The 15,167-nt window shown below is 46.0% G+C and overlaps 1 long non-coding RNA gene across 7 annotated transcripts in view; it reads right to left on the bottom strand.

Moving 5' to 3' along the window:
- The window catches only part of LOC101749795, a 326,633-nt gene that overhangs the window by 48,385 nt on the left and 263,081 nt on the right, over positions 1 to 15,167 (bottom strand). For all 7 annotated transcript variants that reach the window (XR_005861100.2, XR_005861105.2, XR_005861103.2 and 4 more), the window contains one exon: positions 5,134 to 5,237. This is a non-coding gene — a long non-coding RNA (uncharacterized LOC101749795). The remainder of the gene's footprint in view (positions 1 to 5,133; positions 5,238 to 15,167) is intronic.

The following is a 15,167-nucleotide window of genomic DNA, read 5'->3' as shown; positions in this document are numbered from 1 at the left end:
ACTTCTGTGCAACTCATGTACATGGTTGGACCTGCATGAAACATTCCAGCACATGAAACACTTTTTCAAACACTGAATGGCCAATTCCACCCAAGTGCCCTGGGTCCACATCAAATGGATCTCCCTAATCATTCAGTGACACAAATAAGATAAAAGAGCAATTTCCACAAATACTTGGAAGAGACCAGAAGCCTATCTGTGAAAGTTCCATTGCAAGGCATTCAAAAACGGTATGCCATTTCAGCTAAAAACAGAAGGTTCACTTAAAGTCATTAAAATATTTTATATCATCATACATTGAGTACCTTCTGAATTTCAAGCTTTTAATACGTTCCCAGGATGTTTACTCTGATTTACGACACACCTTGGACATACGAACACTGAAAAGATAATGAACTAGAAGGACAGCTGACACTCATCTGCTCACCTGATTCTAAGAGCTGGGATCTTCAGAAACTCATTAGTTTTCAAGAAACTTGCAATAAAAGTAGGAGTTAATAACACCGCCACCCAAACATAAAATAAGCCATTTGCGTAAGTCAGTACTAAGCAAGAAATGTATCTTAATGATATCAACAAAAGTAAACAGTGGTCTGGATAGAATTTAGATTCACAGTGTCAGATTTTTTTTTTAAATAAGGCCTGAACATTAAAAAGAAATCTCAAGTATCACAGACGTTATACCTCAAACACAAGACTTGTAAGATCACTGAGCATATTCTATCTACATATTAATAGCAATAAATATCTGCAGCATCAAGTACTAGAAGAAGGATCACTTGAGCAGTAGTCTGGACGTGCTTCTGCTCCTGTTGAAACTGAAGGGATGAAGAGGATCAGCAAAGAAATGGAATCCTTCTCACATATCTGTTGCCTTTTTTTCCCCTCCCTATACTGGGGAGCTGAGACCCAGTCCACCAGGCAGATGTTTGGCCACAGCAGTCCAAGGCAGTAGAGGTGCTCTATGGGGTTGGCTTTCTAATGAAGAAGGCCAGGAAGAGAGCACAAAAGACACTCATGTCAGAATAAAGCATGCAAGTGACTTTATCTTGCTCCCAGAAGCAGGACTTGGTTTAGGAAACCACATATAAAATGAGAGACTGACGTCAAAGTTTGAGCATAGAATGGCCCAAGCAAAGAAGGAGAGTTCCTGGATGTAGGCAAGGTTAGCAAACATTTTGTTTTCAAAAATAAGTTGATTCCTAACAAAGCAGCAGGTATTTGAGAAACAGGTATACCTCCCTCAAACTGCTCAGCCTTCTGGCTTTTTTCTCAATGAAATCAGTATTTTTACAGTGTTTGACACCTGCAGTGGAAATATGTTCCCTGCCCCAATATTCCTAAACCCCTCAAGGATTTTTTCAAGGCTCATTTCAGCCAAGTCTGATTTTCGCAAGCCTAGCTCTTCCACACAAGGATGCTGCTGTCAAAAAATCTTTAATATCATCTACGCTTTTATGCAAAAGTCTAACACATGCTTCCCTGTGGCCTTGGCAGTATTGGACCACAAGCCAGGGATTGCCAGGATCCAGGTTCCCAACCCCTCCTGATCTTGGCATTGACTGCCTTTCAGAATCTGGCCCCTGAGGCCTCGCAGTTGGCTCTCGGAAAGGAAAAGGGCCCCTCCTTAAAATCACAGTCCGTGCAAGTTTGTGTCTTCCACGAAAATTAACATGCTGGACAGCAGATGGGACAAACACATGCTAGAGGCCAGATCCTCACACTGGTTACATCAGCATCATCTGCAAACTTGAGGGAACGAGGGCAAACAATGGAACTAGAGCAATTTACCCAAGCAGTAGATTTGGCCTCCTGCTGGTCAACAGTTTGGATTTTCAGGCAGGTTGAGAGAGTGTGCGTGTGAGAGAGAGACCATTATTCAAAATTCCAGTCACTACAAAGCCTTCCTAAGAGGACCCGTGCTGTGACGCCTCATATCCTAGCACCACTTTGCCAAGCAACGGGCTCCACAGCCACTGCAGCAGCCCAGGGTTATAGACCTGACTTAATTTTCCTGTCTCTGCTCCCCGTGCCTGATTTCCACCTCCTAAAACACCTGCAGATGGTGCAAGTAAGCATAGGTGCAATCTCATGGAAATTTCTGGCAGTATCCTGCAAAACAGCACTGCCCGTAGTATTCAGACAGAGCATAGAAGACATGTGCATGACACTTTGCAAATAAAACACTTTTTCCCTGAAAAGCCCTAACTTTCCTGAACAGAAGACTCAAATCCTGAATTGGTTCTGCCCCCATTCAGCCCTCCTCTTGATTCTCAGCCTCATTGATTTGAGGATGCTCATTCCCACTTACCATTTTTCTGTCATAGCTTTTCTTTGACCACCCTCAAAGCCAGAAGGAACCTGTCACCTTGTGGTTCTACCTGAGACCTCCTTTTCTCCTTAAGTTTCTACACGTTCTTCTCCTTGGGATACAATGCCTTCAGTTACTTCCACTCGAGTTACATACAAAAACTGTCCTTTTTTTTTTTTTCACTTTTTCAAGGGAATTGGCACTTAACGTCCTTAGGATGCTGTGAAAACTCTAGCTGGACAGTAGGAGCAGCACCAATTATCTGCCTAGATAGTCAGACCTGATAGACAAGCTTGGATTTCTGACAACAGTGAGCTCAAAGTAAGCATCTCTGGTTTTGGATCCTCTGCTAAGAGTAGCACAAAGACTTCTGTGCTCCCAGGTCAAACGTGTCTCCTTCATGGACAGGCTCTCTGGACACATCTGGTGTGTTATCAAATTAATTTCCATTGAGCTTGATCCAATGTTCATCAAAGTCAATGGTGACATTTCCTGGGTCATGCTGGAGGTCCAGTGATGCTCTACACCTTCCCATATGTAATCATTTAATTACCTCCCACTAATTACCTCTGCAGGGAGCTTTAAGATGTTAAGTCTGCAACATCTCTTTCTTATGTCTCCTGGATCAGGCCTCTGCCCAGGAGGAGACTGGCCTGGCCTGCGTTACAGGAAGGGTTCTGCAGGCACCTCACGCATCCACGAGAGACTCAACAGCAAGCAGGGAGAAAACGTACTTATCATTACTTCTCTCGACCAGGATGCATTTCCTAAAGCACTCTCTGGAGCACAAAATTCTGGCTGCACATGTATGTACACACATGCCTGTATGCATTTCCAAAAACAACCAATCCCAAAGGTCAAAGAGGACTGTTACTCTGAAAACAATAAAGCTCTTAGCTCAACTTCGAGGAAGACGCGAAAGCAAATGATCAGAGAGAGAGAAAGCAAGAGAGACTGAGATAAAGAGAAAAAACCAAGGGGAACATGATTTTCTATCAACAAAACAGCAGGGACGAATTCTAGTTCATCTCATCGGAAACGTCTCCTTCGTGTGCAAACAGCGCCTGGAGCCAGCACTAATCTCCCAGATTAAAGCCTTTTAATAGCAATTAGTCCTCTCCATGCACTAACCCACTGGACACTCCACTGCATATTTGGGAGAGGGGGGAGGCTGGAGGGAGTGTCACCAAGAGTTTAACTCATAATTGCCCTGTTGTGTCCAAATGCTCATCTCCCGCACATACATTTGCACACAGACCAGGAGGCCGTGGCAGTGAATCCTGTTTAGATCACGGCTGAAAATAAAACCACAACAGCTAGATCTGGATGTTGCCTGTGTAAACAGTTGGCTGAGCAGGATCAAGCACAAATGCAGGAGGTGGGACTTCGGAATGACACCATGGCCAGCCAGAAGCGTTAGCCAGCCAGTCAGAAGCACCGACCTACCAGCAGCACCGACGGCCGCCCCAGCTGGCAACAAGGGACAGCCACAGGCAACAGGATGTCCTTAGCGCTACCTTCATGCTACCAGCCTGCTGAAGCAGCCTCGGTACAGCTCCTCCCTAGGATGCCTTCCTCCATCTCTGGAGAATAGGACAAGAGATTCTTTTTCTAATTGTTTTTGGTTGGTTCACCTCCGTATCCCACCCAAGGCCTTTGTGACCGTTCTGTGAGTGCTTACAGTAAACACGAGCTGGTGCCCCATCTGGGACTGGCAGAGGGAGCAGCTCCCACCTCCTGCACAGGGTGTGAAGGAGCCAGATTGCTGCACCAAAGAAACCCTGGTCCTATAGAAAAGGACCTCAGACTGCATACCAGCCCCCATTAATAAGACGAGCAGCTTGGCTGAAGTGGCTGAGGGAGGGAACAGGAAAGTAGAAGACACTGGTGCGAAACAGCCGTCTCTGCACAGATAATCCAAACTTCCCAAATGGCAAGCCAAGCAGAATTTCTTGGAAGGAGCCACATCAGCTGCCCTTCGAGCCATTAGAGCACACAAACAGGACAGAGAAAAACCTTCCACGAGGTGACTATAAGAAGAGGAGGGAAAAGGACCCGAGCCATTATTATAATCTCCGCCATGAGCAGTGGGAGCTGCCAGAGCCCCTGCACAACCCGGCGGTGCCCCCCACCCCCTGACACACACACACAACATCCATAGGGGTAGTGCAATTACTATTCAGGCTGGGGGCTGAAGATAGTCTCCTGGCCCTTCTTCTAATGTAAGGTTATTGTAATTGATATGAAGGTAATTGATAATGTGTTACGGTGAATAATGTCTTCAATTTTCTGCTAAATCCCATTTTTGTAGCCATCTGGGCTCCTCCAACTGCCCCCCTGGGACGCAGAGTAATAGATAGTAATTATTCTCAAGTCATTTACTTTTTCAAAGTGTTTAGTGCTTATCTGTTTTACAATTAAAATGGAAACGACCCTGATTCACTTCCTTTCTTTTTTATTTAAATAGCATTCACACACACACACACACACACACACACTCTCTCCTACACCCACTGGAGCCTGGAGGGTGTGTGTCTGTACGTGAGTGCGTGTGCATTTTGTTGTCGTACAGAACACACAGGAGAGAGGTACGCAGTCCATCATACACCTCCACTGTCACGCTGTGAGAGTACAATCACACAACGATCAAAGAAATACAAATTGTGTTCCTTCCCCCTGCTTGTCCCCATGGTGATGCTCAGAGCGAATGCCTCAAAACACCCCAGAGAAACACCCCCGAGGAGGGATGCATAAAGCGCACAACTTAACAGTGCACCACCTCAGCACCACCCACCACAAAACACACCACAGAACACCCTTACCTGACTGACGTCTGCTCGTTTCCGCAGGCTCTGCCTCTGCTCAGCTGTGAGTGCACAAAGCGGCACAATTTCACACCAGCACTGGAAGCTGTACGAAGACAAACCTGCAAATTGTAACAGCGCAGCACAGTTACAGGATGAAGAGTACAGCTGGGCATACAAACGCAGAGACTCAAATTAATACGGAGTATTAATCAGAATACACGTGTGAGTAAACTAAGGCAAGCCATTCAGTGCACCACCACTGAAAAGCTCGCACTGCACAGCAGCAAGGGGCATCTCAGGATGAGATCCCAACCTCCCCGTCATTAGCCTCATCTAGCACTAAATGGGGAGGTTGGTGGCCCTGCCTGTGGCAGAGGCGTTGGAGATTCACAATCCTCAAGCCCCTCCAAACCCAGGCCATTCTGTGATTAGCAGAACCCCTTTGGGTTCCACCTCAGCTGGTGGTGTGCTGGTGAGATGGAAAGGAAGGTACGAGGTACTTCTGGGCCTTCCCCCCTTCACCCCCCAGTAAAGCACTGGAGTGTTGCTCTGCTTTGCTGCCAGGCAGGAGGGACAAGGCCTTTGAGCAGGAATATTCCGTTGTTCTTTTGTCTAAGTTTGTAAGTGTTTGGGGCTGTTGAGTTGTTGGGTTTTTTCCTCCTCTCTCTCCGTTTCCTTTTTAATTCTTTTTAATGACTTTCCCCGATGCAATCGGCAGAGGACTGCGCAGAGACTGCTTCCCCCTGCTGAGAGGGAAACAAGACTGAGGGAAAAGGGCACCAAGGGACCTGTTCACATCCTCTATTCATCTCTGCCAGCCCCTGTTCCCCAATGACTAGCCCCACACAGCTGGGCTGCCTGGAGCTAACATGGAGCAAAGCAGAACCCGAGCCAGGAGAAGCTCAGCTGGCACAGTGGGGCCCAGAGGCAGCAGGCACACCAAAGCAAGCCAGGGCATCCCAACCATGAGCATAGCCTGTACAGTCCTGATGCAGGGGCAGAGGTATGGGAATACAGGTAGTTGTTTGCACAGAGCTTGAGACTCCCACACTACTCAGAAACTCCCTAGTCCAGGCACTGCCATCCTTTGTTCCAGCTCCCCTAGTTCCAACCTGGAAATAAGCTTGGTTGAAGCCAGATGGCTCTTCTTCCACCTGCTCCCTGGTACTCGGCCACATACACATCAGGAAGCAGAGTGGCTGGCTGGGCAGGCCAGAGCGCAAGGGGGAAGCACTCTGCAAGGAAGCAAAGTTTGCTCCAGCTTGTTCCATTTGCCCAATGCCTTCTCACATGGGCTCCATCTCAGCCAGCTGCAGGGAGTGCCTCACCTTGGCAAACAGCCCCCACACTGCACTGCACGTGGGACAGCTCAGGAAAAGCAGCTGCTGCCATAGCAGGCTTTCCCGATTGCCAGGCTGCTGCTAACGAGCCATGCATATGCCAGGGTCACAGAGAGGGGGAGAGCACAGGGCTGCTGGTAGCGTGGTCTGGAGCAGAGGAGCCGATGTGAAGAAAAAGCTGTATGCTTATTGCACTGCTCATCTCCAGGGGATACCTGTCCCAAGGATCTCTGCCCATCATTGCCAGTTTAATCTTCAATCAAAGAAGAGATGTGATCTGTAGCACCATGTAATAGTTTGATTATCAGTCATCTTCCAACCGGGAAGCTTTAAAGCATTTTGCATCAAGTAGGACAACTAGCTAGGTTTGCTTTCTGCTGGGGGAATCCATACACTGCACTACAAGTTTTCATCCATTCTGGAGGTTTTATACTGGGGAAAAAAAAAAAGAAAACCTCAGACTGTCCCCCCTCCTTGGATATTTTTGGTAAGGAAAAACAAACAGTCACATATTATATCAAGATATAGTAGGTACAACAAGAAATAGAGCCTGCTTGTGCCCAGTGCTACAAGAATTGTGTTTATACATATATATATATATATGTACACAGACACACACATCACTGGAGGACAGAGCCCTCAAATTTGAGAAATCTTACAGTAAATGGGGAAACCATGTCTCAACCTGCCCACGAGACAGTTTAGTAGTAAAATGAAAAGCCTTCTGATAGAGAACCTTCCAACAAGCTGGGCATCAACCTACACAATCTAAAGCACCACTATAAAGTGGGAAAATGTACAAATTCCTCTGAAATTCCCACTGCCCTGTCAGTTTCCAGGCTGATAAGAAGGATGGAGAGAAATGCAGAAATTCAGGCTGGGAAGAAGAGCTCCAAGAACCCCTCTGTGCTGCTTTGTTGAGACAAATACATCTATTTCTTTCTGCTCATTAGCAGGTGGGCACAGCAAATGGTTGTTCACCTTTTTCTTCACATCATCCCTTTCCACCCTGGGAAACTGGATTCTACACCCACAGCTTTCTCTCCTGCCCTCCCTTAAAGGTGTTTCTTAACCTTTCCTCACAGGACCCAGTTTCCAGCTTCATATATGCTCCTTGGTCTTCTCAACTGACACTCTCCAAAGGACCAACGCAGACCTGGGAGCAGGGCACTCTGTGCTAGACAAGACTCCACAGCAGGATGACAGAGAGCTGCAGGAATCTCATGTCTCAGCAGTGAATCTAGCATTACTATATACCAGACCCAAACATGTTCGTACTGTAAGAGTACAGCACTACCAATTCACAGTGTTTGTAATCTGCCCTCACAATGCAGTGCCCCAGTTACTCCTTTGCTTAGTCACGTTCTGCCTTTGCACCTACTGAATTTTACTTGTCCAGTTTTAGTTTATTTCCTCAGCATGCCAAACTACATTAAAACCCTATCCTCCAATGGATTTGCAGCTTCCTATCTCTGCAGGCTGTATGTAGTGGTTCCCATTTCATTATCAAAATAACTAAAACAACTACTGATCAGAAGTAGACCTAGGCCAAACCCCTGCAAAAACTCCTTCCTTCCTCAAGGGATAATTATGTCACACATTAGAACCACGTTATATCCAGACAGCAGAAACTAACATGAGTTGGAACCAGACCTGTGCTGAGGAATGATCCACCTATATCCTGAATGAGTTCGAAAGGGATATTAATGTGAGAAGGAGAGGGGGGTGAAAAATCAGAGTAGAGGTTCAGCTGAGCATGACTGATAACTGGAAATTGGTCTTCAGCTCAAGCTGGGGGAAAAAACTGGGGAAATCCCAGGACTACACTTACAGATGAAAAACTTGTTGACTGCCATTCCCTTTCTGGCCTAATGGACTGGAAGAGAGGAACAGAGAGAATCTGAAACTCTCAGCAGATTGCTTCCAGGTCTGGCTTTTCTCTTGCAGCATGTGTGGATGCCAAGCAGCAGCAGGGGATAATCAGAGTGGTTAGAAGATGTGCTTTCCTTCTGCTCTGCCATTCTACAGTACTTCATCCTCGTGAAGAAAACCAGGAATAAGATTTGAGGTTGTTAAAATAAGAAAAATAGAAAGTGAAATTTGGAAAAGCTGGGGTGTTTAAGAAAATGCTTGAATAAAAGTATTTTTTCTAACATAAAAATAAGACACTGTGCTTGTCAGAAGCTTTCTTAACATCTTGGATATGAAAATAAATTTTCCATTTTAAGATGTGCTAGAAATTTTAGAGAAATCCTCTATAGAAGTGATTCACTTTTATAACTAGATGCTTAGCTAGCATCCCAGACTCATAGGAGACTGGGGAAGAAAGGAGGGGGGAATAAAAAGCAAGTATGAAAGCTCCTCTGCAAGTGACACTACCCTGCTTTCTGGATTATATTTACAATTCAGTCTCACTCTTGACACGCGATGCAATCGCTAGGTCTCCTACAGGCATTTCAGGATTGCAAATTGACAGACTGTTCTATGTGCAAGGCCAAAACAATTACATCCAGGTAGGGACTACACAAACTCAGAGTTGCACAACCCCACAGACCTGTCCAGAGGGAACAGAGAGACAATGGCAGCACAAAAGCTCCTTGAACAAAGCAGCAGGGAGATTTGGCAGATACCATACTGGCTGATAGCCAGAGGGTCCATGAGCCTAACAGCTCTGGTCCAGGCAGCACAACAGTAACTGCTTACAGCCACAGAAGACAGGTTTGTTGAAGCTCTGAGAAGCCAGGTAACGCAACCTTCCATTACAAAGCAGGATGGACTAAAAATAAGATATGACCAGGACCCACTGCTTTTGTAAGTGCCAAAAAACAAAAGAAAACAAATCTAAGAATATGTGCATTGATCCAATATATAGATAGCAGGGAAACTGTACCTGTCTTGACTTACCAGTGACATAGGTCTACCTAGAATTTGACAACTTAAAGAAATTCTGCTCAATTTCAGCTCTCTGAAATCAAGACTTCTTCTCTCACCTTTTTCCATAGGTCAAAGAAATTTTCAGAGGATTTTTAGACTTTTAACACAGGATGTAAAATTAAGAGTTGTCAAACAAATAAATAAAATAAGTAACATTTCAATTGACCCAACTTAGTCAGTGGATTGGTTTGGCCTGAGATCCCTCCATAAAATTCTTTCCATGAAGCACTGTGAAAAAAACATCCCTACAGAGTCCACAGTATGAAAACCACCTGCTTTTACAGAACTTATCTGACACACAGGAAGCCAGAAGAACGCATATCAAAGGGGAGCAACTTGGAAATGCTGAAGCACAGCAGGACTGCACACTTGGGGCTCCTGCACAGGCCTTCAAAACAATGAGAAAGGAACATGTTTCTTGCTGGAAACCATGTTTCAGTGCATTACATGCTCCCCATTATGCAGTCATGTAAGATCCAGGTTATGTACCTTGCTCACCATATTCAACTTCCCCACTCTGAAGTCTTACCCCAGATCCATCAGGAAGAAGCACAAGCCAGTTTCTCCTTAAGGGATAGAGAACCAGGAGCTGAGCACAACAGTCCTAGGCAGGGCAGGGACCTCACCAACTAGGACCCAATCCCACAGCAACCAAGCAGATTGAAGGCCCAGGGCCAAGCATAAATAGAGCCGGGGGGGCTCGTCAGCAAAAGGTGTGGATGGAGGCTCCAGGTGAGACCAATAAGGCCCATAGAGACTTGGGGCCCTAAGAAGCCCTTTACCAAACTTTACTAGGGTTCCAGATGAAACTCAGTATGGATTAGGAAGCCCAAAATAGATTTTTCCTTTGCTGGATCAAGGCCCCTTTCTTGCACTCTAGATATGTACCCTGGGAAGTTCAAGGAAGTTCCAGAGGCTAGCCATAAGTTGTCCAGCTTTGACCACCAGACAATCCCTTTCCTTGTTTGTTGGTTTCCACAACCTAACAAAATAAAGCTCATTTTATGTGATGCTGTCAGAGTTACATTTCCTTAAGACTACTTTAAGCAGAAGTGAATGATAATCCTACATGCCAAACTGTCCCCACGTGGTCTACGAGAGGTGAAAATCTTGGCAATACTACTTGCATCTTTATTCTAGTGGAAGGGACAAGATGCAAGGGAAATTGAGACAAACTGCATCAGAGAATTGATGCTCCAGCCACGCCTGATTTCAACTAGAACATCACCTCTACAGGTTCCTTGAGAGATGGGTCTTCCACTGTAGTACCTTGATGCTGAAGGAACAGCAAGCAGCATGAACACAAACTCGGTCTCTGACAAACATTAACACCAATGCAAATCCTTAGAGCCATGTCCAGCTCTGGAGCAATGTTTGTGGCCCGCTGCATGAGTATGACTCAAGTTCTCTCCCTCTGGAGCATAATGCAGCCCATATTGTTCCTGGGAGCAAATCCCAGCATGCAGCCAAAGGCCACACCTTCAGTCCAGTGCAGTGACAGCAGTGGTCAGCACTTGGGGCGCTGCACTGAGGTCAGCTGAGGTTAGGCAGTAGCTGAGACATGCCAGGTCCCCCTCCCCTGCCAAAGGCTGCTTGTGTCTCTGCCCCCCCTGCCAAGGCAGGACAGCTGCAGAAGTCAAGATCTTCCTCAAGTCCCTTTTCCCTGACCTCCATCATCCTCCACAGCCCACGTAGCACTGGACATGCCAACCCTGCCCATCCACCTGCAGCAGCCAGGTAGGCACCTCTATTCTCTGTTGCCTCTCTCAGGCTCTCTCCATGTGCAGAGAGGCAAGCCCGCTGCAGGGTGAGGCAGGTCATGTAGAACCCAGGGCGGGGGCCGAACTGCGTCTCCCCAAGATGACTTCAGCTGCATTCCAGCGAGCCTGGCAACCTCCCGCACACACAAATAAAAGGAAATGAGAAACTCGGCAACAAAGAAACTGGCAGGGAAGCCACAGAGGCACACAGGAACGGGAAACGAGATTAAACACAGGCTCAAGAGCCCCAGCGTGCTGAGCCTTCCTCTCTAAAGCCTCCCTTTAACTTTGATGGGGGGGCACAGGAGTCTTCTTTTCACTTGAAAGGGCAAGAGGAGGGGCTGGATAAAAGGGATCCAGCATTATCCGGAATTGAGAGCACAAGAACGTGCTACAAAGCTTAAAAAAAAAAAAAAAAAAAAAAAAAAGTTAAGTACAGACACCCCGCTACCCTGCATATCTTCCTTGGTGGAAATCAGGAGCTGAGATCTGAATCTGGGCAGAGGAGAGATCAAAGTGGAGCTGGTACAGGAGGAAGCCTAATAAAACTTAATGCAAAGTAGTTTGGTGAATCTTCTCCTCAATTTCCACTTCTTTTTTTCCATCTATTTAGCTATAGGAAATGGGTAGTTGAAACCTTGCAATTTATAATGGGAGACACTAAACTATATTAATATATACACACTACCTTAGAGTCCATCCCGATATATTAGGCTGTATGACTATGTTTATATGCATTAGGATAACTATGATGCTTAGACTTCTAGCTGTCAGTGGAACTATTTAAATCAGTTTGTTGCAATACTAAGATGGATTTCACCTGTAATATATTCTCCAGAACCTACATACACCCTGAATAAAACTGTTAAGACCAATTCAGAGCCCCATGCTCTGTTCATCATTAGTTCCGTGCTTTCCCATATGGAGTACATATGTTGTAGAGGTGTCTGATCATGGAAGTAACACAACTACCTTGCTTTTCGTGAGGTTGTGAATGCCCCATCCCTGGGTGGCTGGATGTGGCTCTGGGCTGTCTGGCCTAGTGGTTGGCAACCCTGCCCATGACAGGCGGTTGACACTAGATGATCTTTGAGGTTCTTTTCGACCCAGGCCATTCTATGACTCCACAATTCTATGATTCCTCGATTCCACAATTCTACGATTCATGCGGTGTGAACCTTCAGACACCCCTCAGAAGTGGGGAAGAAACAACCCTTTCCATCAAAGTAAAGCAAACAGGGAAAAAATAGAAAAGCCCCACGAGCCCTTCTCTCCAGAAGAGAAAGGACAGACTCTCCATGTGGAGTCACAGCAGTGCAAGACAGTGGGCAAGGAATTAGCAGTAGGCATGAGAACAGCTTTTCCTCCAAAGCTATAGTCTGAATCGTGGATAAGATAGTTTCCTCTCCTGCAGCACCCTTGGATGTCAGTGGGATTGTTGGCAGAGAACTAAATTCACCCCTTGCAGATGCACATACATCACACACTTGCAATATGATCTTTGTGCATGTTCTTTAAAGAATCATAGCTGGTAGCAACAAAATGTCAAGGATGGTCACAAGAATCAGAAGCCCTGCCTCAAGTCTGAATGTTTGGGCTGTATAAACTACCCTGTGAGGGCACTGAGTGGTGCAGCGGAACTCAAGAGTTACCTTGGACAGCCTTCTCCTAAGCAAACACCATCCTGGGAGCACTGTCTCCCATGGATACAAAGTGATCTCAGTTCAGGCTGCCAGATGCCTGACTGAGTACCTGTGTATCACCAACCATCTTAGCAGGTGGACTGGCATCATTTACACACAGTAACAGGGAAGAGGACTAGGACCGAAGCAGTAAGGTCTCCTTGTACTTGAATGCAGCAGTTCTACCAGTCTCCTCCACTATCTGACTCTGAGTGTCAGAAGGAGTGCCACAAAGGGTGATCCCAGCCTATTAGGAAAAAAAAAGACATGTCCTGGGCATACTTGCCCAGTGATGAAACAAACCAGGGTGCTAGCAAAGTTTAAAGTACCTGGTTATTTTGCACAATGGAAAAGAAGGGAAGACTTGGTCAGATGTCTGTATGTCCTGCTTCAAGGGGTGGATAACAGGTCTTTTGTTCACATTCCATGTCAGTGATTGGTTCATATAGCATGATAGAGGTGATACTCTTTCCAAGGTGTTTGAGGTCTACACCCAAGCTCCTATTGCTGAAAAGAAGGGGGGGAGGGGAGAAGGAAAAGCAGAGTTTTGAACTCATATCTAGTTCTGTGGGGAACAGCATTCAACAGCCATTGGCAAACTTTCTTTTAAAAGTTCACTCACAAAATATATGCTTGTCCTTTGGAATCCTTTAATGCCAACCATTTGCTGAACTTGGATGGCCAAAGGACTTCAAAACCAAAGGGCCAGATTCCTGGCTATATAAACACAACAGCTCCCAAGGGAGTTTTACAGTGAATCCGTGGACAGGGAATTTATTTGGAAAGTTCAAGTACTGGGTTAGTCTTTTCAAGACTTGATGAAGTGATCAGTGTAGATCTCAGACACTTCATTTCTGCCACTGTATTTTTGGGGAGCTGCTATTCTGTTCTGGATTGGAGCTTCCCAAAATGCAGAAGCGGAAAATGTTCCTCTGTACTCTAGGCTTGGCTCTTGAGCCTGTTTTGCCCAGATCCCCAAGGGAACTCTCATCCACAGCAAGTTAAGTGACACTCTTTGTTCCCACCATCATCCACCAGAACCAGGTGCAGTGCTGAGTCCACCTTCATTGTCCCACCCTCAGTATTAATTACCTATGAAATGGAGCACAGGGCATAAAACAGGAGGAGCTGGGCCCTACATGCAGCTCACAAGGTATTGGGGCAGAGCTCCAAAATGCTCCATTTTCCTTTCCGTAAAACACCTCCCATCACCAACGGGAATAGCTCTTCTGCTCCCACCCGTCCAGCCTCCATAGCACGTGCTAGCAGCCAGATGGGGTGAGAGCAGGGACCACCTTGTTCATGACAGCTTCTAGCCCACTGAATATCTTACTTAATCTGCAAAAACACCAACCTAAAACTGAGGTCTCTGGCCTGGAAAAAGGAGGCTATTGGAGATGTCCTGGCAAGGCCACGTGGCAGTGCCATGGCATCACATTTCTGTCCTCATAGATGCGGGCTGCAAGCTGACTCTGCTCGGAGAGAACATTAACTACACCTCTTTATTATTGAGAAGAAATTTATTGGAGACATCCCTCCCTCTCTCCGGCTTCTCCTTTACCTTCGCGGAAAAGTAAACATTTAATTTTTTTTGTTGTTAATAGATTTAATGTTCATTTGTCGGTAGCCTAGGGGCAGGAACGCGTGACATTTCAAATAATTGTTGTTTCGGGGGTATCCTCTGGAGGAAAATGCTGCAAAAGTGTGGAGAAGATTTAAGTAAATTACTGTGTCAGCTTCTATTTATTCCTTACATGATTGCCAGAGGCAGGGCTGCGAGATAACCATTAGAGGCCCAGCCATAAAACAGGGAAGCAGAATTTCAAAAAGCCGGAGTGCCATTACTGGAAAGTTAGTGTGTAACATGTTAAATTATCCCCAAAGTGGGGGGAGGCAGAAATGGGGGGGGGGAACTTGTCTAAGAGTGAGAGAAAAGAAAAAGTGAAAAAGAGAGGGACTGTGTGAGTAAAAGGGATTGCTCCATGGGGAATAAATGAAATATTAGATAGACAGACAGACAGACAGACAAAGAGGCAAATAGAATAAGAATGAACGAAGACCAGGGCAGTCCTTGAGCCCATCTCTGAGGGCCTGCCATGGAACACAGCGTTCAGTGCAGGCCTAGTCCCCTACAACTTTGTTGCCCTCACGTATCTGGGACACAGCAAGAGGCTCTAAAGAAAGTCCAGTTTCCAGCCCATCAAGGCTTCTTGGTTGTTTTCTTTACTTTTCACCACTTCTTGTCTCCAAAAGGTACTTGTATGATTGCCATCCCAGCAATGCGGAGTGATCAGTTCAGTCTGATGCTGCTGTGTAAAGTTCCAACTCAAGCA

Source organism: Gallus gallus, chromosome 6, assembly GCF_016699485.2.
Source record: "Gallus gallus isolate bGalGal1 chromosome 6, bGalGal1.mat.broiler.GRCg7b, whole genome shotgun sequence".
Taxonomy (NCBI): domain Eukaryota; kingdom Metazoa; phylum Chordata; class Aves; order Galliformes; family Phasianidae; genus Gallus; species Gallus gallus.
This window is presented reverse-complemented; position numbering and strand designations above follow the sequence as displayed.